This window comes from Lepidochelys olivacea (genome assembly GCF_965140295.1).
Source record: "Lepidochelys olivacea isolate rLepOli2 genome assembly, chromosome: 6".
In the NCBI taxonomy this organism is placed as follows: domain Eukaryota; kingdom Metazoa; phylum Chordata; order Testudines; family Cheloniidae; genus Lepidochelys; species Lepidochelys olivacea.
The window spans coordinates 101,110,019-101,136,957 of NC_140416.1; the positions used below are offsets into that span (position 1 = coordinate 101,110,019).

Genomic DNA, 26,939 nt, shown 5'->3' on the forward strand with positions numbered 1-26,939 from the left:
CCAGAGCTCCATTCACTGTGTGGTTTAATACAAATGGTTGATTAACCTTTGAAAACTCTTGTTTATGAGGCCACATATAGGCCCGATTCAGAAAAACACAAGCACGTGCTTAAATCCATCCCTAATTAAAGTACTTAAGTATGTGAATAAATCCTACGCTTAAGTGCTTTCCTGAATCACAACCATAGTTTGTTATAGAAATATGTGACAGCTTTACAGAAGTCAATGGTGCACTGTTACAGCTGACACTCCTAGTAGCTATGTGAAGTTTTACCACCCTAGTTTCAATAATGTGGTGACTCCCTGTTGTTTTGATTGTGCCATGAGTTTCGTACTGATTGATGGCCATGTGGATTCTCCATAGTCATCTTTAAATAATCTTAATTGCAAGTTTTCAGACTGGAAAAATGTCTGCACTTTTTTAGTGCCAAGATTTTTGTAGATTTCCACAATTCTGGGAATCAAGACACTTTAATATAGCTGCATTAGCTGTTAATTTAAAATTAACATGTTCTGCATGTTCCTCGATCCCCACTCCAGAGGCAGCGAGGCATTCAAACGACGAGAGGCAGCAAAGAGTCTCAGGTGCCAGGTTGCCAAAAGGAAACCGGACAACTCTCTCAGTGTGCACTTATAACTGCAGAACACTGACAAGGGAGGAATCGATAAACCATCTCATGGAGGAAAAGGCAAAAACAGCCTGCAATGTGCTGGGTGTTTGCGAAACACAATGAAAGAAGGAGATGGAGGTCAGCTGGAGGGATGGAAGCACTGTCATTCTAGGAAAAGGAGAAGGCACAAGGACAGTTGGAGGAGTTGGATTCATCATAAACAAAGGACTGGTCTTCGAAAATTGTCTCATGCCATTTGAAGTCATCACGTATCGGGGTGCTTAACTTCTGATTGAACCGACATAGTACCCTCAAAATCATCCAGATCTATGCTCCCACAAGTGCATGTGAAGATGATGATGTGGAAGGATTCTATCAGGAACTGGAGGAAACCCTCGCTCAGAGTTCCACATATACGATTGTGATGGGAGATTTTGACACCAAGGTTGGAAGAGGGAGAGAGGGTGAAAAGTTCATAGGAATTACGGTATCGGAGAACAAAACACAAGAGGAAAACAACTAGCTATGTTGGCAGAGACAAGGAGAATGTTCATTGGTAACCCCTGGTTCCGAAAGAAGGCCAACAGAAGATGGACCTGGATCGCACCACACACGAAGACAAAAAATGAAATTGATTACTTTCTCATCAATAGACGACACATTGTGCAGAATATTTCAGTTGTGCCATCATTGAATATCGGTAGCGATCATCACCTACTGAGAGCCAGACTCATATTCACTGTGAAGGTGGAGAAATAGGCACTGTGTATGGTGAACAGAAGGCACCAACTGGTAGTTTCCGATGAGGCAATCCTGAAGGAAAACATTTCTAGGGAAGATTGGAGCCTCCTGGACGACTGCGACGATGATTATGAAAACTTCAGTAAGAGAGTAAAATGGTGTGTGAAATCAGCTGAGCATGAAAGACCAGGAAGAGCTAGCAGAAGAATCTCGGAAAATACGAAGACTTTATTGGAGAAGAGGAGGAAAACAAAAACAGTGGCAAGCTTGAGTACTCCCTTCTCTGCAAGCTCATACAAATGAAGTTGAAGGAAGACTTCGAAAAATTTCGGACCGAAAAGCTCCTAAAGGGTGCTGAAGATCGTAAAAGTCTCAAAAAATGCAAACGGGAACTGGCGTTGTACAGGTCATCATCAGCTTTGAAGAACAAAAGGGATGGAAAATCAGTAACCGATCGAACAGAGATGGAGGCAATTTGCAGGGATTTCTATACGCAGCTGTTTGCATCCCGTATAGACGTCCCAATGCCATCACTTCAACAAACCGATGAACACATACTCCTGGTTCTCATCAGCATAGTCTGTCACACAATCCATCAAATGAAAGAGGGGAAGGCTCCAGTGAAGGACGGTCTGACAGCAGAAGTGCTTAAGGCGGGAGGTCAGGAACTTTGGAAAGCTCTCACCCAAAGGTTCAGCCACTACCTTGAAATCTAGAAGATACCATCCAGTTGGAAAAAGAGTCCAATACCATCTTGCTGCATACGAAAGGCGATCGAGAAAATCTAAAGAACTATCACCCGATCTGCCTGCTTTTGCGTATCTATAAGTAGTTCACTAAAATAATAACAAATCGACTGTTGAGAAACCTGGATGAACAGCAACCTAGAGAGCAGTCCGGCTTTCGAAGGAATTACAGAATGATAGACCACATTCCACAGACACAGACCAACTACTAGAGCGTTCAAGGGAATACAAGTTCCCTTTGTGCATTGCCTTTGTGGACTATGAGAAGGCGTTCGACAGCATAGAGACTAACACTGTTCTTGAAGCTCTTTCAGAACAGGGCATCAGCATGAAATATATCACATTACTAAAGGAAGCGAACTCTGGCTGCAGCACGGACATATCACTGTTCAATACTCCCCTCCGAATCCCTGTCAAGAAAGGTGTGAAACAAGGAGATACAGTTTCACCAAAACTATTCACAGCCTGTCTTGAATTGTTTTTTTGACAAGCAGACTTGAAAGGCGGGATTAATATCAACGGCGAGCAGCTAAACCATCTCAGGTTCGCAGATGATATAGTGCTGATAGCCAAAAATACAGCCCAGTTTGAAAAAATGCTTAAAGAACTTAATGCGAAAAGTAGTCAAGTTGGATTAAAAATGAACTGGTTGAAAATGAAATACATGAGATCAGATGTTCTGCCAAGAACCCAAATAATTCTTGGAGGAGAGCAGATCCAAGAGGTTGATAAATACATTTATTTGGGCAAGAAAGTCAACATGCGCCACGATTAGAAAGGCGAACTGTCATGCAGAAAAAAAGCTGGATGGTGCGCATTCAATGACATCAAGGACATCCTCCAAGGAAAGATCAGGAAAACAACTCGTGTGAATCTTTTTAACTTGACCGTGCTTCCAGCAATGTTATATGGCAGCAAAACATGGTTGCTGACAGAGATTGAAGAACATCAACTGTCTGTCACACAGAGGGCGATGGAACGAACATTTTTGGGCATTTCGCTCTGCGATCACATCCCCAGTGAAATAATTAGGCAGCAGTCTGGAGTGCGAGACGTTGTTGAAAGCAGGCTCAGCAAAATGCGGTGGGCGGGACATGTGGCCCGACTCAGCGACAACAGATGGACCGCAGCTATAGCCGAATGGTATTCGCGAGAACAGAAATGGCCACGTGGTCAGCCTCCAGAGAGGTGGGATGACTTCCTAACAAGGAGATATGGACAAGCATGGCGAAGGATGGCCAGAGTGAGGGAAGATTGGAAGACGTGTTGTGATCATCTCAGTCTCAACTGATGAAGGACCGACGGTCTATGCAACATAAAAACATACTTTCCAGCTATATTACTTTTTCAGAACCAAAGTTGCATCTTTTTTTAACTGAAATTTGTATAGTTCAAGGTTGCAGTTTGGGGTCTTGGAAGCCATTTTTTTTAAAGTTACAGTTCAAAATTTCTGCATTAACAGCATAGTTTCTGTTCAAAGATCTAATTTCGATTGGTGTCTTGGTTACCCCTCTATAAATCCTCAACGTGCCTTTCATTTAATTTTTCCCACACTTTAAATACATCTGTTCAACATTTGCTTCATGAAATATGTGCTGAAGAACTATTCACTTTACTTGTCATCTTACAAGGAAAAAGTAAATCTGTACTCAAGTTCTTTCACTTTGGTAGCTCACACTTAAGCTAATTCCCATGTTTAATACTGTATGCATACTTTTTCTAAGGTGTTATTTGTGGACAGATCTATTCTTAAAAATATGTTTAAAAAAAACCCTAGATATAGATAATACCCTTTTAGTCTCTCTCAGGCATTTTCATGTATCTTCATTTTATGGTTTTTTGCACCATGGATGGAAATAAGAAATGTTATATCTAATCTCAATTTAGTTTGAAGGAAACAATGGGGCTATTTTTAGACCTGTTGAATGTAAATGTTGCAATATCTGCTCCATTTTGAACACACAGCCATGCAGAGAAGGGTGCATGAATGTCTAGAAAGGGGATGGAGACAGTCCGCCTTTTTTTTTTTTTTTTTTTTTTTTTTAAAAAAGCAATTCACATGTCAATCCTACTTTTCAAAAAGTAATGGAAAAATGAAGGCATAAGCTAAACCTACTATGAACACCTTCAATTGGTGAAGAGCAAGTAGTCTTTTCTCAAGGATGAATGAGAATGCGCAGAAATGGTGATGATTATATTATATAATATTATCAGGCCAGATCCCCAATGGAGCTACCTCAATTTATACTGGTTCTGCTGCATACATACTGAGCAGGGATGCCCTGGATAAATGTTACTTGACCTGGCCTGTGGATTGTTAAGGGTTGTTTTCTCATGGTACAATTTGTCTAGCTGTGATTATTTCCTATAGAAAACCAGAAACTGATCTCTTATACACGTGGGCAGATTCAGTGGAGCTGCTTCTCCAGTTTTATACCAGGGTAACAAAGATCAGAATCTGGCCCACTGTATTTGCTACAGGGTAATGCAAAATATGGCTTGCAATTTGGCACCTCATACCAGGCTGATTCGGATGGTAACATCTGTCACCTGGGGAGGGACAGAATGGATTTTCTCTAACAATAGGTGTATCCTGATACACCTGTCTTTTCTCCAGCCAGCATATTTATATGCTAATCACTGCCATTAATGCTAAAATGTGTCATCTTTGCTCTGAAATTATAGCGCCCTCTTTAGATTAAAATTATCTGCTAGGCTCAACAGGCAAAGAGGCTATTCTATATTTTATTCTATATTTCCACCCAGGAGACAACTGAGTAAAACCAATTATATGGATGCCTCAGTCAACCCCTTCCTGCCCTGAGGTGGAGGCTGTACTCTATCCAGAGAGATTGCTACACACAATAATGTCCTTATGAACCTATGGATCTTGGAAAAAATAGGGGGCGGGAGAGACTGGAACCCAGTGCACCCCCAGCATCCTCACATGGAGTGGGAAGATCTTCCCTGCTGACTGGTGTCATTTACCAGAGAAAGGTTTTGAAAGGGCTGCAAGACTAGACCCTATGTCTCCTGGCTGACAGTACATGGAGAATGCAGCCAAAGACAATGGGTCCATCAAACTGTAGGTTCTCTCTCACAGAGGGATAGGGGTGTGTGATGTGGAATATAGGCTAGAAAATGGAGGAGGGGGAATTGCCCCATAATGGCAGAGGCGCTGCATGCCCACAGGATAGGAAACTATGATCTGAAGTGGCCCCCAATTGGTTCTTTGCAGGACTGGAGCGAAAGAGCATCCAGACAATAATGGTCATTTTCCTCCCACTTGCCCCCTCTGTGCCTCACCTATAATAACTTCTGCAGGTTGCCTGGCTCTGACTGAGCAGAAAGTAGGGAATGAAAGATCAGGAGCAGTGGGAGAAGCCTTTTCTCCCTGCTGTGAAGAAGCTGGATTTTTTCCCCTTTACTTCTCCCTTGCACACCAGTGGCTGGTCTCTCTTCTAAACAGATTTTGGAGCTTGCCTCCTGAAGAAGGCTGTGTACAGTTTAGGCTAGTTAGTGCCCTTAGATAGTGATGGAGTGTAGGATCTTGTCCTGCTGGCATGTCTTTCTTTCTTTGGGTAAAAGATTTTTCAGACTCCACTGAGCATTCAAGCTCTTTTCTCTTATTTTTTGGGTGAGCTGAGATGAATGACTATGCTTATTCCATCTCTTCACAGTGTAAGCAGTACAGAGGCCAGATTCCTCACTCCTTACTCATTCAATACTCAGGTTAAAAACAATCAGACTATACAGTCCTACCACCAAGGGTTTAGGGGTATATTCTCTGGTTACCCCATTTACTGGTAGACCCAGCCTCTTCTTACTGCAAAGAATGTATTTCACAAAGAAACTTGTGCCGTTGGGTAAGCACTAAAGGAAACCCCATTCTCAGACTTAATAGTCACATATGTGCTTTTAAAAAAAAAACAACATTTCCTTTCAATTATGCCATTTTTATCATCCCATGAAAATATTTTAGTTTTTGACCCTGGACGTTAAGCTGCGGTAACTGATATTTTTCTTTGGTTTGATGTGTGTGTGTTATAGCTCAGTATGATTACAGTGCATGTTTAAAGCCTGTTATTTAAAACCGTCTGCTCCCAACATGTATCAAAAGCTGAAAGCACCAAATTGAATTTGAGAAAATCCTGCCCAGGGATTACTGAGGGTTCCATTTGATTGTGACTGCTTGTCCAAAAGGCGGGTTCTGGGCATCAACGTTTATTTTCTTCATTGGATTTGGCAACATTATGTATTAAAACTGATAATTTTCCCTGATCCTGCCTTTCCATTTTTTTGGCTTCTCCTGGTCCCTTATTATAAGTAGGCTAGTCCTTTTTATTGACTCATAAAAAACAAGCTTGTTTTTTGATTGAACTGGTGAAAAGAACTGGAAAGTTGGTAATCTGAACGCCACATGAAACAGCTTGCAGACAGATACTACTGCTGTGGGAGATAAGGAGTGTGTTTCAAATATGAGTTACTTTCATTTTTCATATTATGCCACAAGCTGTTGTGTGCTTGCAGCATGCTTTCTTGTGTTATTGAATTCCCTCTTTAAGGGTGCAGAAGGTCCATTTTGAGTGAGTGCCAAAGGTTCAGATTTCTCTCTTTTTTTACCTGAATAGCTTAAGCTGTTTGCCTATTTACACCCCCAAACAGCAACACTCTTGGGCCAGCCCCTCAGCCTGCCCATTCACTCAGATGCCTGTGAGCATAGTGAACTCTATGTACATTGATGTCTTAAAGGAAGAGATTTTCCCCACTTCCCTTTCTGCTCCCTCCCCCAACAGTCCCTGTAGTATTCCTCTGGCCAAGCTCAGCACCACCCAGTCCCCCATTAGCATCATTTCTTCCTACAAAAGAGTTTCAACAGTAGGTGTCTTTAGTTCCTTCATGAATCACCTGTACTGGCTGAAGTGCCCCACCACAGAAAGCTGGTGACAGTTATTAGGATGCATCTCAGACATACAGCTGCCTCCTGCACATGACCCAGCAGAAACATGGACGTGCTTTGGAAGAAAGGGACCACTCTGGAATCAAAGAAAAGCAGTTTAGGACTGGCCAGTTGTCCTAATGCTACTCTGGCAAGGCTCCTTTAAGATACAATGCCTTAAGTGCCTCCTCCCTGCCTATGAACCCTTCTCTATCCCCCAGTGATGTCATCTATAGGAATGGGAAGGTGATATAGGTTGGAGGTGCGAGGCCCATTTAATTTCTTATTCAAAACTTATGGAAAGTTACAGGTTCTGTTTAGGCACTGGAGAACCAAGATTGCTGCCAGCTCACTGCATGCGTGAATATTTTAATATTCAATATTTTGCCTTACAAAATGAAATGCTAGCCCAGCTTGTCAGTTTCCCTTATTGTGTGTGGGATGTCTTTTTTCCCCCATTTTAACCTCTAATACCAAAAGCTTTTTGGATTACAAATTACATGGAAACCACAAAAACTTAATGGCATTAGATTTAACTTACTGTTGTGTTTTCTTTGCAAAGCTAAACATACTATGAATTCTTTTTTAAAAAAACTTTTATTGCACATTTTATGCTTCAAGCAACATTGAGAGTACATGGTTTCCTCCAAAACACACGTGACTCAGAGGAATAAAAACTGCTGTTAGACTTGTAAAAAGCATATTTTTAAAGCTCTAACCCAATGTAGCGGAAAAGTCTTGTGTCTTTCCTCCTTTATATGAGAATATTAAGTGCAACCCCAACCCTTTAATACAATGTATCATCTGTTTCAAATTGGAAAGAAGTCAACTCTCTAATACAGTAAAAAAAAAAAAAAACATACAAGTTAGTTTTCTAATTGAACTTTCTGGTCTTGGACTGCACACATTAAACCCTGACAATCTGAGACTCAAGGTGGGTGAGGTAATCTCTTTTATTGGACCAACTTCTGTTGATGAAAAAGAAAAGCTTTCCAGTTACACACAGCTCTTCCTCAGGTGCGCTGTGTAGCTCGAAAGCTTGTCTCTTTCACCAACAGAAGTTGGTCCAATGAAAGATATGACCTCACCCACCTTCTCTCTCTGATATCCTGGGACCGACATGGCTACAACACTGCAAGCAATCTGGCAAGCTCTGGCATTTTGGAGAGTGGGTTAAATGTTTGTAATTACACATAGCTGACAATTGCCATCAGTACAGAGGAAGAGCATTCACCTACATGCTCTATATTCACACACATTAGTGCCACATTATGATTGAGAATTGAAACCCATCACAATTAGGAAATTCTAAACCTGTTCTCATAGCAACTGCATTGCAGCAGCACCCAAAAACTGACTGAAAAACTCACCATCAATGCATGCGTGGGATGCGATTTCTCAAACATTTGTAGCTGTGTGAATAGGTGACCACAATGGAGTTTGAGGGCTGGCAAGCCAGTAGGAGGTTGAACTATATTTTGGATAGGAAAAAAATCAAAGCTAATTTAAGTCAGTGAGATATAACAACTACATTATAGGTCTATTCAAAGTCCTATCTCCCATGCAACAGGGATCTCTCAGTCAACGGCCTCCACATCTGCAACCACTTTATTAAGGATTTCTGTGATGTGTATTTGTATTGTTGTCGCCCCAACAATGCTCAATGTGCTACCTGCATGTGTTAGAAGCTGCCAGAAGCTGGGAATGGATCACTCGGGATGGATTAGTCAATGATTGCCTGGTCTGTTCATTCCCTCTGGGGCACCTGGCATTGGCCACCATCAGAAGACAGGACACTGGGCTAGATGGATCATTGGTCTGACCTAGTATGGTTGTTCTTATGTTCTAGAAGGCCCTGAAGACTTTACAGTCCAGGAGGTTTAATTTCACAAGGCCTGATTTTCAGAGACACCGAGCACCTGTGACACCATCTGAATCACAATTGCTCAGCACCTCTGAAAATTAGGTCCATGAGAACATAGAGGGAATGAACAAAAAAAAATACATCAATCATGGTGGGATCATTCCCTCCCTCCGTGTGTCACTTGGCCCAGCACCCAAGAGGCTAATACAGTTCCAGACTGTATTATCTTTTCTGCGGCTCCCCGCTCTGTGGTTGGAACCCTGCTAGCAGAAACAGTCCCATCCCGCCCCCCCATACATAGTGAAAGTATTAATCCTGTGACTCTGATTGGCTGTCCGACACATATGAACACGAGACTCAGCCTAGGTTCATTCTCAATTGGCTTCTCACAAAGGGAGAGAGCAAGGGGTGCATCCGATGAAGTGAGCTGTAGCTCATGAAAGCTTATGCTCAAATAAATTGGTTAGTCTCTAAGGTGCCACAAGTACTCCTTTTCTTTTAGCAAGGGGTGCATGTCAGTTGCATTATCTGATGTGCAGCTGAAGTAGTAAGGGAATTCATTTTCCCTCTAAGACACTGTGTCTAACTCTGGCAGATAGTGACCAAGTACATTGTGTCCTTTTCCCCCATCTAGCAGGAAGTCTCGCTATTGTTACATATTTTGGTTCACTCCAGCCCAGATTTAGAAGGGAAATCAACTTCCAGGGTTCTTTGGTTACATCGGGGCTCAGGTCTATTCCCAGTTCCAGCCCCAGCATCAACCCACTGGACAAAATTCACTGGTGGATTTGCAACAAGATTCAGCCATAAGAGGAATGGTTTTATTCAAATGGGAATGTTGGGGAAAGGCAACTATGCATACTAGTTTTCCCCCACACACACAAAAGACAGGGAGCCCCTTTCAAGCCAAACTTGGAAGGGATCATAGTGGTCATATGCTGCCAGCTCCCCACTCTGGATTCTCCCACCCTAGTAAAATATACTATGTCTGAGTTTGCAAAGCTGTAGAAAATATTTTATTTCCACCCAAATATGCAAACAAACCCTTTCACTGTCATCTAAAGTGTTCCTGATACAGTCTCTCTTCACACTAGGTTCTCTAATGCCATTTTCATTTTATTTTCTTATAAAACCAAACTTCTGAGCTCCAACAGCTTCTTAGGCTTCTTTTTAAAAATTATTTTAGTTGACAAGTGAGGAGAAATGTCTTTAAAGAGTGAACTGTAGATTCTTATCCCCTTCTCCCGCAAGCATAGCTAACCCAGAAACGATAAAAAGTTTCTATTGCAGACTTCACTCACAGGGAGAAAAGCTGTAGTCATGATGGTCCAGATTGAGGCTTGGAATGCAAGGAAGAGAACAAATCCAAGCCACTGTATATTTTTCCAGTCCAGGAAATAGGGTTTATGGGAGAAAGTGGCCTTTCTCAGACATAAGTGATCAGTTTCTGTGGGCTCAGACTGCCCTGTATTATATGCTTCATTATTACCCAGTTCAGAGAGTTGGATCTTTAACTCAGCAGAGCTATTAGTAAATCAATTTATCAGGCCATATCTCATTTGGTTTTCCTCTCAGTCCCCACTGCTTCTGGGATTTAATGGCATTAAGAGCCAAATCTGGCCTTCAGACATGCACATAAACAAGTGACATAATGCTTTCAGCAATTCAACACTCTGGCTGCAAAGAAGATCCACAGAAAAAGGCAGGTAAGAGTGCAAATACACACGTAAGAGTGCAAATCCCTTTCTTTATTACAGACAGCGGCTTTTAATATCTAATACCCTTACGAGAATTAACTTCATTAAGCCCTCTCCAGACTAGCTCACCACCATTTATGAAAGTATAGACTGGACATCATCAGCCCTTTAAGAGTCCCCATATCTCCTGAAACAACTTTAGATTGGAAGGGGGGACTAAAGAGGAAGCACTGAGGGCAGGTAGTTGGACTCTGACCAAAGCAGAGTGGATAGACAGAGTATAGGAGAAGAGACTGAACTGGCTGAACCTTGGCCAAGAAGCCTCTCAGGTCAAATTTAGACAGTGTGTTCTAGTTCCTAGGCCTCTCCTAGTTGCGTCTATCACATGTATATGCAAAGAACAAATAAACCATTCAGATGCAGTGATGCTGTTTGTCCTGTGGGAGTGCCCTTTAAAGCTCAATTCTGAGGCCCCCTACCAGTGACCTCACATGCATGGTCCATAAATGGCATCCTCCATGCAGCATGACCTTGCACGTAAAGTGTGTTCAAGATGACATTGTGGGAAGGACACCATTCTGAGCCCCACGTGGCACTGAGTAGGACAGAGCAGCTGATGATAGCGGGCCAGATCTAGCTTTCAGGGGCCTGCTCACTGCCTCTGGGCCCCGTACGACTGCATGGGTTGCAGATGGCTACTGCCACCACTGTTCAGAAGTAATTCTGCTCCAAACTGTGGGCCCTTGTTTAAGCTGAGTATGCAGGCATGAGGTACAGAACTTGGAGGGAAATCCCAGTTCTTAAAACAAAGCCCAGTTGAAAGGGATAAGAGTCCATTGGAATTATATGAGTGTTGAAGGAGAGTTGACAGAAAGCCTGGCGGGGAGGACTCTGTATCACGTCAAACTGCCACAGTTCATGGAACCACTTACAACAATGTAAGCAGCCCAGCGGCACAGAAGGCATGTGACTTGTTGTGAGGGAGGGTCTATGCACAATCTAGACCTAGTAGCTCAAAACTGGAGTTGAGGGGGAAATTTCCATCAAAACACTCTCACAAAAAAAGGCTTTGCCCAAAATTAATTGTCACAATTTTTTTGTTTTGGTTCCTGTTTGGGTTTTTCCCCTCCTCCCATTTCTCTCACTTTTTCCTTGGAGGACTGGAGCCACAGCACACAGTATGGTGAGGATTCTGGGCAGAGATACTGTCCATAGGCAGCCACAAACAGACTGCCATAATTTAGATAGAATGTGGATAGACCTGAGAGCCTATTGGGGGCGGCTCCAGATTCTGGAGCACCTCAGAGCCAAGAAGTTGCAAAGGCGGCTAAAACCCACCTTAACCCCCTCTCTCCTCAGGCAGCAAATGCTGTGCTATACTCGTAGCTCCAGAGGAGTCCAACTAACCAGATTACTCTTGTGCCACTCAGCTTAACTTCCTTGTCTGTCCACTCTCATAGAATCATAGAATATCAGGGTTGGAAGGGACCTCAGGAGTCATCTAGTCCTGCTCAAAGCAGGACCAACCCCCAACTAAATCATCCCAACCAGGGCTTTGTCAAGCCTGACCTTAAAAACCTCAAAGGAAGGAGATTCCACCACCTCCCTAGGTAACGCATTCCAGTGTTTCACCACCCTCCTAGTGAAGAAGTTTTTCCTAATATCCAACCTAAACTTCCCCCACTGCAACTTGAGACCATTACTCCTTGTTCTGTCATCTGCTACCACTGAGAACAGTCTAGATTCATCCCCTCTGGAACCCCCTTTCAGGTAGTTGAAAGCAGCTATCAAATTCCCCCTCATTCTTCCCTTCCGCAGACTAAACAATCCCAGTTCCCTCAGCCTCTCCTCATAAGTCATGGGTTCCAGTCCCCTAATCATTTTTGTTGCCCTCAGTTGGACGCTTTCCAATTTTTCCACATCCTTCTTGTAGTGTGGGGCCCAAAACTGGACACAGTACTCCAGATGAGTCGAATAGAGGGGAACGATCACGTCCCTCGATCTGCTGGCAATGCCCCTACTTATACAGCCCAAAATGCCATTGGCCTTCTTGGCAACAAGGGCACACTGTTGACTCATATCCATCTTCTCATCCACTGTAACCCCTAGGTCCTTTTCTGCAGAACTGCTACCTAGCCATTTGGTCCCTAGGCTGTAGCGGTGCATGGGATTCTTCCATACTAAGTGCAGGACTCTGCACTTGTCCTCGTTGAACCTCATCAGATTTCTTTTGGCCCAATCCTCTAATTAGTCTAGGTCCCTCTGTATCCTATCCCTACCCTCCAGCTTATCTACCTCTCCTCTCTCATTTGGCCAGAGCCAGAATATCTGCCTCTCATGCCATAGCACTGCTTTCCACAGGCAATAGAATCATAGAAATGTAGGACTAGAAAGGAACTCATTGAGTAGACCATCCCCTTGTGCTGAGGAAGGACCAAATATACCTAGACCATTGCTGACAGGTGTTTCTCTAACCTGTTCTTAAAAACCTCCAATGACAGGATTCCACCACCTCCCTTGGAAGCCTCTTCCAGTACTTAAAACTATCCTTATAGTTAGAAAGTTTTTCCTGATAACCAACTTTACTCTCCTTTGCTGCAGATTGAGCCCATTACTTCTTGTCCTACTTTCAGTGGACGTGGAGAACAACTGATCAAAGTCCTCTTTATGACAGTCCTCAATATATTTGTAGACTTATCAGATCCCCATCTCATTCTTCTTTTCCTCAAGATTATACATACTGTTTGTTAACCTTTCCTCCAGTTTTCTAAAGCTCTTCTCATTTTTGTTGCTCTCCTCTGGACTCTCTCCAATTTGTCCACATCTTTCTTAAAGCGTGGCGCCTAGAACTGGACTTAGTACTCCAGCTGAGGCCACACCAGTGCCGAGTAGAGTGGGATAATTACCTTCTGAGCCTTACATACAACATTCCTTTTAATACACCCCAGAGTGATATTAGCTTTTTTGCAGCTGCATCATACTGTTGACTCACTCAATACGTGATCCACATAGCCCCGAGATCCTTCACCACAGTACTACTGCCTAGCCAGTTATTCCCCATTTTGTATTTGTGCATTTGACTTTTCCTGGCTAAGTGCAGTACTTTGCATTATGGCTTCTCTCATAGCCAAGAATCACATCATGGGTGGAAGGGAGAACATTTAAAGACCTGAGACAACATTCTGTCCTGTGTTGTACCTCTGCGGCCACATGGAAATCAGAGGTTGCACAGGTGTAAGGAAAGGCAGAATTTGGCTCCTAAAGTCCAACTCAGTACTTTCAAAAGTAGTGGAGAGATGTTCTGAGTTTTCTCCTGTTTTCTGTTAGGCACTAGGTATTAAGAGACACTGCTTTCAATCTGAAAAAACAAACAAACATGAAGTCCAGGTTAGGTGGAATTCTGTTTTTGCCTGTGTGTCTGCTTCTTGCTGCAGATCATCCATATAACCAGCCTGCTGAATTGTCTGAGCAGTAATTAGCACTATTCATGAATGATAACTGCTGTGTGCTTGGGGATTTGGCAAATCCACATGAGAAAGCCAGTTTCAAATAAGAAGACTGGGAAACACCCTTTCTCCTCTATATACTTAGGGGGGGGAATCCAAAGAGAAATCCATTCAGCACTTCCCCCCCCCCATTGCAGCTCTTCAAATCACAAAAACCAGCACCACAACTCACAACTAATTGGACTATCTGCTCAAACCCTTGAGGTAGTTCTGCTACCTCAGCTTTGAGGCACACTGGCAGGGGAGCATAGGAGACTCTAGCATTGTCACTGTGTAATGGGGTACTCGCCTCTTGAGTGCCTCCAAGTGGCTGGGTAGTTCTTTTCTGACTCCTGGCATACCCTGCAGGTTGACAGCTTGGCCCTCCAGCCAAGTCACAAAGTCCAAATGAACCCTTCCCAGGGTAGTAAAGGGTCCAATAAGTGAACACTCTCGTTGCTCTCACTTGGGTCTTCAGCCACAGCTCTGAGCTCTTTAAATTCAGCCTTTTGTTTGGGCTCTCAAATAAGCCGTCCCCTTTTTGTGATTTATGCCACTGTGGCTGGTGGGGGGACACAGGCCTGCCCATTACTCTGGACTCCAGTCCAAGGACCCATACACAGCAGCCACATGCTGCTCCACTTCAGTTCATTAGCGCTTCTTTCCTGGACCTCATCCTATCTGGCCCCTTTAGCGTCACTCTTATCTCAGGATTAAGGTTCTTCAGTCCTTTCTCCCCCTGCAAACCCACCTATGCAAAATGCAGCCAGACCCAAACTCTGGCTACCCCCTCAAGCTCCTTTGAACAGAGAGGAACAGCCCCACCTTGCCCCTCTGGTCTACAGGTGGCAGCTTTGTAATCACACAAAACTGAACACCCCTGCCCCGCCCTCTGCCCAGAGGCCCTATCCCTGCCCCACCCCTTCTCCAAGGCCCTGCCCCCACTCACTTCATCCCCCCTCCCTCCGTCACTTGCTCTCCTCCACCAGGCTGGGCCAGGTGGTTGGGGTGCAGGAACGGGGTGAAGGCTGGGGCCGCAGGTTCTGGGATGGGGCCAGGGATGAGGGGTGTGGGAAAGAGCTCTGGGCTGGGGTGTGGGCTCTGGGTGGGGTCAGAAATGAGGGGTTCAGGGTGTGGAAGGGGGTTCTGGGCTGGGTCAGGGGGTTGGGGTGCAGGGGGGTGGTGAAGACTCCAGCTGGGGGTGCAGGCTCCGGGGTGGGGCCAAGGATGAGGGGGTTGGGGTGCAGGAGGGGGCTCTGGGCTAGGGTATGGGGTTGGGGTGGTGAGGGCTCCAGCTGGGGGTGTGGGCTCTGGGGTGGGGATGGGGATGAGGGGTTTGGGGTGCAGGAGGGGCCTCCGGGATGGGGGAGGGGGTTTGGGGTGTGGGGTCCCAGCGGTGTTTACCTCGGCTCCCAGGAAGTGGCCACCGGGTCCCTGCAGCCCCTAGAAGCATAGGCAGCCAGGGAAGCGCCACGCACTGCCCTTGTGACCACAGATGCCACCGCCGCAGCTCCCATTGGTCGCTGTTCCCAGCCAATGGGAGCTGTGGAGCCGGTACTAGGGCCGGGAGCAGCGCGCACAGCCTTCTTGACTGCCCCAGTGCGTAGGGACCTAGTAGCCACTTCCAAGAGTTGTGTGGAGCTAGGGCAGGCAGGGGAGCCTGCCTTAGCCCTGGCGCCCCTGCTGTACCGCCGACTGGACTTTTAATGGTCCAATTGGCGGTGCCGACCACAGCCACCAGGGTCCTTTTTCGGCCGGGTGTTCCAGTCAAAAACCAGACACCTGGCAACCCTACTCTGGTCCCTGCCAAAAACTGAGAAGTTAAGGCCTGGCAGCTCCTTTTTTTCTAAGCCTACTTGGCTCTGATTGTCTGCTTTCATGAGGCCTCTCTAGGCAGCCTGGAGGAACCACCTTTGCTGTTCCTCTCCTGTCATTTCGCTGCTTTCCAGAACAGGGCATAGTAGGGCCTCAGGGCATCCTGTAGGGAGCCACAAAGGCTTGGTATATCCAGTTTCATACTTTCTATGCCTATGAATTAATAGAGGATTACAGATTAAAGCCAATCCACAATCTTTAGCAACCACTTTATGTAACACACCACTCTGAAAGACAACCAGCAATATTGCTTCCACCAAAATAAACTTACTTATAGAAACTGTGGGGCTAAAATATTAGTGTTGCCTACCACTAAAGAATTCAAACCCCATTTCCATGAAAACTGGTCATCATGCTCCAGGGAAAGGCAGATTTCTCTCTCTCTCTATCTTACATACACAAAATCTTTGGGTGTGCTTGGATCCAGGGTTTTGATTCACGGTACAGCTAGTTGGTCATGTGAAAGAGCAATGAAATCACAGTAATGCCCATTATATGGCCCATTGCCAAGGTGAAGGAGAATTATCCACAGCTGTTTCATTATAAAGTAAACTTGGTTCCAGCATCGGACTCTGAACATCATGGAAACTGTTGGTGCTGCTTTGTGTAATAGCAGCATTAACTTTCCCTGCTGCTGGGATTTGCTCCTATTGCCTTATTATTTGACTTAGAAGAGGTTTTAAGACGAGAGCAGGGGTTGCTTTAGGCCTGGTAATGCTCAATAGTAGAAGAAATGTTCTATTATATTTGTAAAGGGGCTTCCTCCGGTAGCAATAATGTTACTTCATCTGTATAACTCAAATGACTCAACCGTGCTGCTGCCTGAATACAACAGACTTATGCCACCTAAGCAGCTACATAAGGTGCCATACTTAGTCTGCCAGCCAAAGTGTCACTCCAGTCCCCCATCCGTAGGCTTGTCTGATGCTGGTGCCAGTGGTTTGTGGCAGAAGCTGAATTCCCTAATGGCTGTCTCCTGCTCCATGTTTGGAAAATTGCATGTCAGCTTCTCTTGACTTCCCAGTCCATGTAGGACACTCATCAGAAACCAAAGAGCCACCCAAATTAGCAGGGGAGGCACACAGGGGTTGGGAAGGTCATGGGTAACTCAGAGGTGTGGGGGCCCTGAGTATAGGCTGTAAGAGAGCAGACAAGAACCTACATCTGTTACTTCATACAGGAACCTGCTAAATCTAGGACGGGCCTTCCACCTCGGACCCTTGCCTGGCTCTCTTCTCAGAAGTGATCTCAGTGCAAGCCCTTGTGCCATGCTCAGACAAGGACAGTATGTCCACACTGCAGCTGGGAGTGAGCCTCCCAGCCCAGGTAGACAGACTTGCACTAGCTAGCGTGCTGAAAATAGCATTCTGGATTTTGTAGCTCAGGCAGAAACTGGCAAGCTGTTGCCCAAGCCACAACATCCACCCTCCTATTTTTAACATGTTAGTTCAAGCCAAACTAGCACAAGTCTATCTACCCAGGTTAGGAGGCTCGCTCCTGTGTTGTCTTGTGAATTCATGTCTAATATGCTCTCCTTATAGCCCTAAGGACGTTCTTACCAATTGTGTGACAATGCTTTCACATTAATCTCCCTAGCTTTTACTGCTCCCTGGTTTAGGGAGGAAATCTGGGGAGCTTGGTTGGATGGAGCAAATTTCACTCTGTTCTTCAGACTGGAACTTCTCCTCTATTTTGTTCAAACCAAACCAAGCCCCCAGGATTTGAACACCTGAAAAGCTTGAGGGTGTATGGAAGTGGGGTCATGTTCAAAATTTCATTGTCTGCTCTTATTCCAACAATAGGCTGTACCAAAATGCTAGATCCAAACATCTTAAAATCAGGTCCAGATTTGAATTTGCAGTTTGGGCCCAACCCTGCATTTTGCTATTATTTTCACTTGAATCTTTATCTCCTTCTTTCAAACACCTCCCTCTGCTTTCCCCAATCTTGTATCACAAAATAACCTGGAGACCCCAAGTGATATCACAGTTGTGCTCTAATACACACTCTCTAAACAGACAGCTAGAAACAATTCCTGCTCCAAAGAGATTACGTTCTAAGTAGATAAAACAGACAAAGGATGGGAGAAAAGAAGTATTATTACCCCCGGGACAAAGTTCCTGCTCTACCTCGGTGGGTCTTGCGCTTATTGGCGGATTTGCTCGCCTTGGAGCTTCACGGCAGCCCTTAGCTTCGCCGTTTTTCTGAACCCACAGTCCAGGTTGACTCCTCCTGTGTCTGAGCAGGAGTTGGGAGGATTTGGGGGGAACCCGAGCCCGCCCTCTACTCCGGGTTCCAGCCCAGGGCCCTGTGGAATGCAGCTGTCTAGAGTGCCTCCTGGAACAGCTGTGCGACAGCTTCAACTCCCTGGGTTACTTCCCCATGGCCTCCTCCCAACACCTTCTTTATCCTCACCATAGGACCTTCCTCCTGGTGTCTGATAATGCTTGTACGCCTCAGTCCTCCAACAGTATGCATTCTCACTCTCAGCTCCTAGTGCCTCTTGCTCCGAGCTCCTTACACATGCACCACAAACTGAAGTGAGCTCCTTTTAAAACCCAGGTGCCCTGATTAGCCTGCCTTAATTGATTCTACCAGCTTCTTGATTGGCTGCAGGTGTTCTAATCAGCCTGTCTTAATTGTCTCCAGAAGGCTCCTCATTGTTCTGGAACCTTCTCTGTTACCTTACTCAGGGAAAAGGGACCTACTTAGCCTGGGGCTAATATATCTGCCTTCTATTACTCTCCTGTAGCCATCCGTCCCAACCCTGTCACAATAAAGATGTTACTGTGCGCAGATGTTTCCATAAACATAAATAGTGCTTAATGCATTTAATACCCCAAGAAACAATGCTTTGTATTACAGGAGTGTATTTGATAACCATTTTGTAGCAGCATTCTCAGTATGCCTAATAAAACATTGCAATGGTTCTAAAATTTGGGAGAAAAAAAAAAACAAAAAAAAAAACCTTCTCTGTTACCTTACTCAGGGAAAAGGGACCTACTTAGCCTGGGGCTAATATATCTGTCTTCTATTACTCTCCTATAGCCATCTGGCCCAACCCTGTCACACCCCATTTTCCAGATGAGAACTGAGGTACAAAGTGATGTGCTCAGGGTCACACAGGGAGTCTGTGGCAGAGTCAGGAAATGAACTCTCATCTCCTGAACCCCAGTCCAATGCCTTCAACACAAGACATTTTATTATTGTTAAAAATATCACATTTAATTGGTATCACTTTACACAGACACACATTCTTTGCATGACCGAATGCTTACCACACCCTCCAGCTCCTCTGGCTGAGGAACAAAAAGGAAAACAAGCCAAATTCAATGGAGTTACACCAAGGATTAATTTGGGTTTATATGTTTATTCTGTTAATACTTTAGGGTAGCTCAATGAGTGAGGACTATGGGATAAACTAAAGAAACCAATTCCTAAAGCAATTAAAAAAAAAGGTGGGGACAGAAAGCTTAAAAAAAACTAAACTCAAAGATCCGTTTGGTTTGGCTTTAATCTTGTGTACCGTGGGGATTTTTTTTCAGTTGAGTGTGAGTGCAGTTGTGGTTGAATGCTGGTTTATTTGTGTATGCATGTGTTCAGGAAGTGCCAAGGGTAACTGCTCAGTGTTTAACCAAAGCACTGTAATTCCTTCAGTGCTCTCTGGTCACATGATGGGTTTGATCTCTTCAGGCCACTAGATGTTCCATACATACATCTGTCTGTTGTTGTAGTTCTAGGGAACCAATCACCACAGTACATAATTCTTTTACTTGTGATTTGGTGCTTTCCCTGATTGACTAAGGGGTATCATTCTCTGTTCGTGTCTCTGGCCTCTCGGGAAACCACCTGACTTTGTGCCGGATTGTCTCCCATTCTGGGAAGAAAAGGCTTTTGTTTGATACCAATTTTGCTTTATTTTGTTTTATGACTCTGTACTTGTGCCTCTAGAGTGTTCACACAGGTAAGTGCATGGTCCCCTATCATCCCACCACTTTCCTGCATGGAGGAGAGTCCCTACTGGTAAGCATGATGAAGGAGAAGCAGCAGGGCTTGAGAGTAATTCCCCAGCTCCTGCAGTGCTACCTATCACACAGAAGCCCTACATAGGCACTGCACGTTGTGCAGACATCGAGAGGGCAAAGCCACTTTCTGCAGTATCATTGTCCCCATTCTGCACGTCACAGGGTGTGTTACTTTATGTAATGAACCTCTTTGCAGACTGAATGCCCCATGAGAGGGCAGGGTTTGGAAGTAACTGCTAAGGCACAACATGGCTCCTACTGAGAGAGCCATGAATCAGAGACTGTCTGCTTCAGAGATCTATAGGATTTCCCTGAAGACCATGTGACATCTGTTGGTTCAGAGGCCCAAACCTCCTGTGAATGCCAGAGGGTTAAGCTCTGCCCTCTGGCCCTTGGGACAGGACAGTCCGGAGGACAGTCAAGGATGCTAACCTCAGAATAAAAGTTTTTAAAGTGTCCAAATCCCATCAAAATTCAATGGTATTTAGGCACCTAAATCACTTAAGTACTTCAGAATTTTACCCATAATCTCCAGCTGAATTTGTTATTGTCCTTTCAGGCTTCTTTCTGGGAGGCAGCAATAGGACCTACACGTAGGTAGTTGGTGCAGTTGCATTGTTTATTTGCAATGAGCTACTCAGGATAGCTGATCTACTGGGTCTCAATGTGAGGTCCTTGTTGCATGCAACACACTCTGACTACGGGCCTGTGAAAACTGCACGATCAAGCTCACCCTGATACAACGTGCAGAAAAAATAACCAAGCAAAGCAGGAGGATTCCAGTGGAGCTGAATATTTTAATAGAAACAACAAGAGCTGGGGATTAACCACTTGAACAGTTTGAAGGTAAAACATTTTTAGTTAGAATTCTTAACCTCATGGCTCCTCATAGAGATTTTCTTTTCCTAATAGAAAAATGAATGTTGATCTTACAATACTTGTAGCTACAAATGAAAATAAAGTTCAGTCATACCAGGTTGGGTGGACACTCTGGTCAAGGTGCAGAGCCAATTGTAATGCACACCAGTCACAACCCCAGTGGAGAAATGCTGCATCTCAGCAGATTAACCTGAGTTTGAAGTTTTTATTTGACAAGATTTTATTAAAAGGCTTTGTTTGAGTTCACAGGTTTGTTTGTTTTTTTTTTTTTATTTGGAGTTACAGGCTTAATATCTATAATAAATCTGGTGGTGCAATAACCACATGCAGATTAAGTGAATTTTTAATATGCTTTCAATGCAGAATTGACAGGGTGTCTTGGGCTGAATCTTCAGTGAGTTATGGGGGAGAGTTAGCCACCTGACTTGCATTAGCATCACTTCACTGTCCACGGATTGGTTATATTCTGAATGTGCAACACAAATTGGGCAAGTAAGGTAAGAACCCGTTTGGCTCTTTAAATAATGGTGCAATGGTTCACACTCTGTGCATGGTACTACAAATATAGCTACTTGTATTGAATCAGTGCGGTTTAAATATGGCTTCATGGGGGTGGGGGGAAACAGTGTTACTAGAAATGTGAAATATGCTGTAACTGCAGATGATCTGAACTGATAGTATAATTGTATCAGATGTGTTGTGGAACCGGAGGTGTGTTTAGATTTGATGCGTGATAGTGGCACAGGCCCAAATATCTGTCAGCATTAACCACTACTGATTACATGTTCTATGTGAATGTTCAGATGAATGGCTAAGGCACCAGAGTAGACCCCCAGCCCAGGTTGAAATGCCCTGGGTTGTTACAGCTGATATTCTGCAGTGACACCTCATTTATACTGAACCTATTCTAGGTGATTATGACTGTACTTTCTATGCACCAAAAATAGATTCAAGCCACAGTGCTAAGGCATTCTCTTTATCATTGCACCTTGTGACTGCAATTTTTGCAAGCTACCTTCATTTCATAATAAATGGAGCTACAAAGGGTAGGTTTCATAAGGAAGGATTTTTTTTTAATTTGTATATTTTAAGGAAGAATCCTTTGTAGTCATTAAGATTTAAAAGCAGCTGTGTAACGACCAGTCCTAGTAGTGAGGATTACTACATTTTGAGAAAGCTGACTGAATTTCTATAGATATAGAAAATGGACAGATAGATAGGTTACAGCACAATTATTTATGTATCGTCCATTTTCTATGGGTTAAATATCCTGAGGGGAGAAAGCATGGTCAAGCGGATAGGGCACTGGGATAGGAGTCAATAGAGTTAGGTCGGCCACCAGTCTGTTGCCCTCACCTCAGTTTCCCCAGCTATAAAATGGGGATAACAATACTTCCCCCCGCCTTTGTGCAGCACCTTGAGATCTACAGAAGAGAGTTAATTATTATTAAGATGTTGGGTTTGACCTATAAAGCCCTAAATAGCCTGGTACTTTCCTGCTTGAGAGATGAGTACAGGTGCTGTACTCTCAGCGTTGTGATCAGCAGAGGTGCTTGAGCTGGAGTACATAAGGCGGCACTGTCAGCATGGCGCTCTCCATGAGGGATCCTGACTTCGGAAGCTGCTCCAGGCCTCATTCCAAAATAGCCCAAACCTCTAAATTTCAGGACTGCTCTGAGATCTATCTATTGATCTAGGCTTTGGGGGGAGGAAAAGGCACAATAGAGGTTGTCATTTATGAGGGAGGAAGTTACTATCTGGGTTGGATTTTATTGTGGTTTCTTTTTTTTATTATTTGGGGTTTGATCTGCTTGTGTTTATAATTTTGGCAAAGATGCCCAGAGCCCAGACTTGGTGCTTGTGTATGCATATGCAGAGTTATACACCAAAACAAACAAGAAACATTCATCTCACCCATATCCATACATGCACACCGTTATATAAGGAGCCAAATGGGTTCTTACCCTACTTGCCCAATTTGTGTTGCACATTCAGATTATAACCAATCTGTGGACACCTCTCTCTGATTTTCTTCTGCATACTGCGGCCATGGAGAAAGCAAGATTAGAACCCACATCTTCCTGTTCGACAAGCACAGTCCGTACCACTTGAACTAAAAGAGCATCTTTGTTGGCTGTTAGCAGTATAATGCATATGGATCACAGCTGAATAGCTCTGATTCTAACCAGTGGAGACCAGTGGTCCATAAAATACAGTATCCAGTTTGTTACCCTATGCCTGTTTGCATCTGCAAATGGGATATCCTGAAAGGAAATATGGATTACATTTTCACAGTCTGGTACCTAAATGGCGCTGGCAAAACGTGTATTCATTGGAGTGAGCGACTAAGAGCGTAAGAAGGTAAATAGTCAGGCAGAACATGGCAATAGGCCGAGGTTCCATGCTTAAAGGGCCCAAGGTTTTTAATTCTCCACCCATGCCTCAGGTAGCTAAGTGCTGGAACTCTGTGCAAACTACTGACAGACAAAGCTGTGAGGATGAGAGACAGAGTGTCTCAAACAAACAGTCAGACAAACTATAAGCTAAACAGAAGGAAAGTGGCTTTCTCTCAGTCGATAGCTTACAAACAGAGGGCTCCAGCACTGAGCTCCCTGGAGCCCAGGTGGGGAATTCAAAGCCTCCGCAGGCTCACTTGCAGGAGTACCTCCCTTAATTAATTATGCAGCCTGAACCCATTGCCACAGTCTACTTAGCTACAAGTTACCCTCTAACTCCCTCTGCTGAATTGCTGCAATGCACACACATCCTATCCTAAGAACATCTACGTATCACTAACCGGTATTTACAATACTTAAGAGTACATAAATGACAAAAATATACTATGCCCTTGCTCCGTCCTTGATCCTACAAGGTGCTGAGAAACCCCTCCAGCTCCCAATAAAGTCAGTGGGATTTGAAGGCACTCCACACCTTGCAGACTCATCCTTTTTGTCTGTACGATTCCCCTTAATTCATGTTTGTTTATCTCACTGAGGTTAAGGGTACAGTTGGATCCATATTAAGGAAAACTCAAACAATCCCTAGCATTCCATATTATATCCATGTAAACATTATGGTAATTATGGGCAGTCTAGGTGATCACTGCAATAGGGACCAAAACCCACTCCCATTGAGGTCACTAAATTGACTAGGATAATGATTTAACACTTACTGCAAGTCACTGCTGTACATGTAGTTACCAGGATACTTAAATAGCCAATTTAAAATATATATTTTTATGGCTAAACAGGTATGTACAGGTGTTACTTGTTTAGCCACAATAAATATATTTTAAGTTGGCTATTTAAGTAGCATGGTTAATAAGGAAATTAGTGATCCTTATTTAAGATACTGTAATTAGTTTGGATTTTTGCAGTGGGTTTAATAGAAGCTACGGCTGCCTTAATGTATCTTCCTGGCTGCAGGTCGCGTGGAAAATAGTGCAACATGGCCGCATAATGAGGTGTAATGCAGTGCTCCCATCAAGCTCAGAAAATGTAAGGGGCTGCTATTGACTAAAAGAAGAGTGAATACCCTTTTAAATACCCTTCTAGTAAGTAACTATTAAGACCCTCCCAGAGCCACTTTACCTGGAATATACTGGATCAGGCATTTTGGACCTCAAATACTAGTCACTTTAGGGAAATGAGAGTAATTTATTCCACCGTGTGGTATTTATTTTTTGCAGTGCCTTTGGACTTAAAGCTCAGTCCTGCAATCCTTGCACAGCCAAGGCTAGGTCTGTATTTTATACAATTTATTCAAACAACTGACAGCGAATTTAATGGCCCCTGATGCATACTATGAGTGTCACATTGGTGTCAGGCTCCCTGCAACACTTGCACAGAGGTGGGGTTGTGCGGGCAGGAGGAGAAGGCACTCAGGCACCATAGTGATGGGCATCACCTAAGAACATAAGGTATCTACTCCACTATCATCAGGTGTGTATACAGACCCAAGCCAGCTTTAATTTACCTAGTTCAGACTGGACCAATGAAGCCACAGCAGCACGGGCTTCAGCAGGAGCTGTACAAACCCACCTAGCAACCTGGGGCATTACTTGGGCCGCTAGCCCACACTGCGGCCTGCGCTGCTGCTTCTCGCTGCTCTGGTACCTAACCTAGCTAGATGAAAGCTGGATCAGGTGTGTATACTTAAGCTGCCATCACACCCCGCGTCTGCAGCGTAGACATACCATTGATAGATAGATTGGGACAGGTCCAGGAAGGACAATGAGATCTGTGACACGGACGGATTCAGTGTCACAGAAGCTCCCACTAGGCTGGAAAAGTCATCTTGGAAGGGCTGCATTGCCTACCCTTGTGCTGGTGGAGACAGAGAATTCCACACTAAGATTAGAGTGAGAGGGGGATGAATTCTGCCTGAACAACTGTTCTGTGAAAATAACGATCCTCAGACTTCATAAAAGTCGCAGGAAAAGCCCAACGCACCATTAGCGGGCCCAACCCAAAGTGCCTTTCTGCACTTTAAATAGAGCCAGGTAAGTAGCTTTCTATCTAGCTAAAACGGAGCTCTGCAACACTGGCAATGCATGGGCAGGTGGCCATGCAGGGTCACATGCCCCCGCAGATTTGCTGCTTGGCTTTTCCTGAGCATGCTCACACAGACTGTGTATGCTCAGTAACATTGCTGAAGCTAGCTGTCTTCACTCTGTCTCCCCGAGTGCTGGCGAGCATGGGTATCCTCTGAAGGGGGATACTCCACACTCCTGCGTATGGTGTATGCTGTGCAAGTCACAACCTCTTCAGGGAGCTAGGAGTAAGGTAGAGGGTTGCTGTGCGAAAGGTTGGGTTTTTTTTAATTTAAGTATCAAAATATTAATTTGTTAGTTGGTTAAGCTTCTTTACAGAATTAGGTAAATTGTTTATATTTTACCCAAATGTAACCTAATGCATTTAAGCAAACCTTACAAACTGCCTAGAAAAGGGTATGTCACAGGATGCTCTACTCACTGCCGGAGGGCTTCCTTCTGGCCACGTCTAAGGATTAGCTCTTTCAGCCTGACATCCTCTTCTTGAGGTTCCTCAGCCCATTGCCTTGCTCTCTCAGTCCCCAGCCCCTCTCTTGTACCTCAGGAGCTGCAATGCCTCACACTCATGGTTTAGCCTTCCAGCAAAGTCACAAAAGTCCTCCCCTTCTGGGGTACTATCACAATTTTCCTCACTGTCACACGCAGCCCTTAAGTTCACTGTTCTGGCAAAGCCACTTCCTACATGGCTAGAACGCATGGCTCCAGACAGCCTCCAAGTTCACTGCCCACACTATGCCAGTCACTCAGTGACTGGTAGGGGAACCCAGACTCACCCTCTACTCTGGGTTCCAGTCCAGGGCTCTATCTCCAGCAGTGAAGGCAACCTGCCACTCCCCTGGACTACTTCCTACCTTGCCCATCCCATGACCACATTCTCCGCCCTTCTAGCCAAACCTCTCCTTCTGGATCTAAATCCTCCTTTCTCTCTTGTCCCAGAGTTAGTGACTGCAACCCTCTTCCCTGCTAGCATCTCCCTGGTTTTATAGAAGCCCCACCTGTTCCTGCTCATGTGAGCATCCTTTAATTAGGGCTCTCTTCTCAGCCTAAGTATCCCCCAGCTTGCAGCCTAACAGGTTAATTGGCCCATGTAGCCTACATGAATCCTTTCAGGGTGAGTGTGGGGATCACACTCCATCACAGGGTAGATTTGGAAAAAATCTAAGTATACATGCATGTATTCTCTTTATATTGAATTTTCAAATGTTAACATTTATTTTCCTGATTTAGAATACCTATCACCACAGCATGTCACATGCATGCTAATATTTATCATAATTTTTAACCAAAATATGGTATGTACTGATATGTACTTTACATATATGATTTGGGGAATGTTAGCTAGTAAACACAAATGTAGACTAACTTCCTTAACTGCAGGATCTCAACAGAAACAAGATGGGGCAGTTGATTCTTGCCTGAAGCTGCAGTAATTTCGTGGTTACAGCTTGTATATTTAGAGGCTGCCTTGTGGTTAACACACAGGCCCAGCAAACAGGAGATCCATGGTCTATTCCTAGCTCAGTCC

At 44.4% G+C, this 26,939-nt stretch overlaps 1 long non-coding RNA gene across 5 annotated transcripts in view; it reads left to right on the forward strand.

The window, feature by feature from the left end:
* Positions 1-26,939, forward strand: part of LOC311522313 — a 74,760-nt gene that overhangs the window by 34,151 nt on the left and 13,670 nt on the right. The window contains exon 1 of one of the 5 annotated variants that reach the window (XR_014712102.1): positions 20,592-20,829. The exons of the other annotated variants lie outside the window; for them this stretch is intronic. This is a non-coding gene — a long non-coding RNA (uncharacterized lncRNA). Of the gene's footprint in view, positions 1-20,591; positions 20,830-26,939 lie in introns of those variants that run through there. 5 annotated transcript variants of the gene reach the window in all.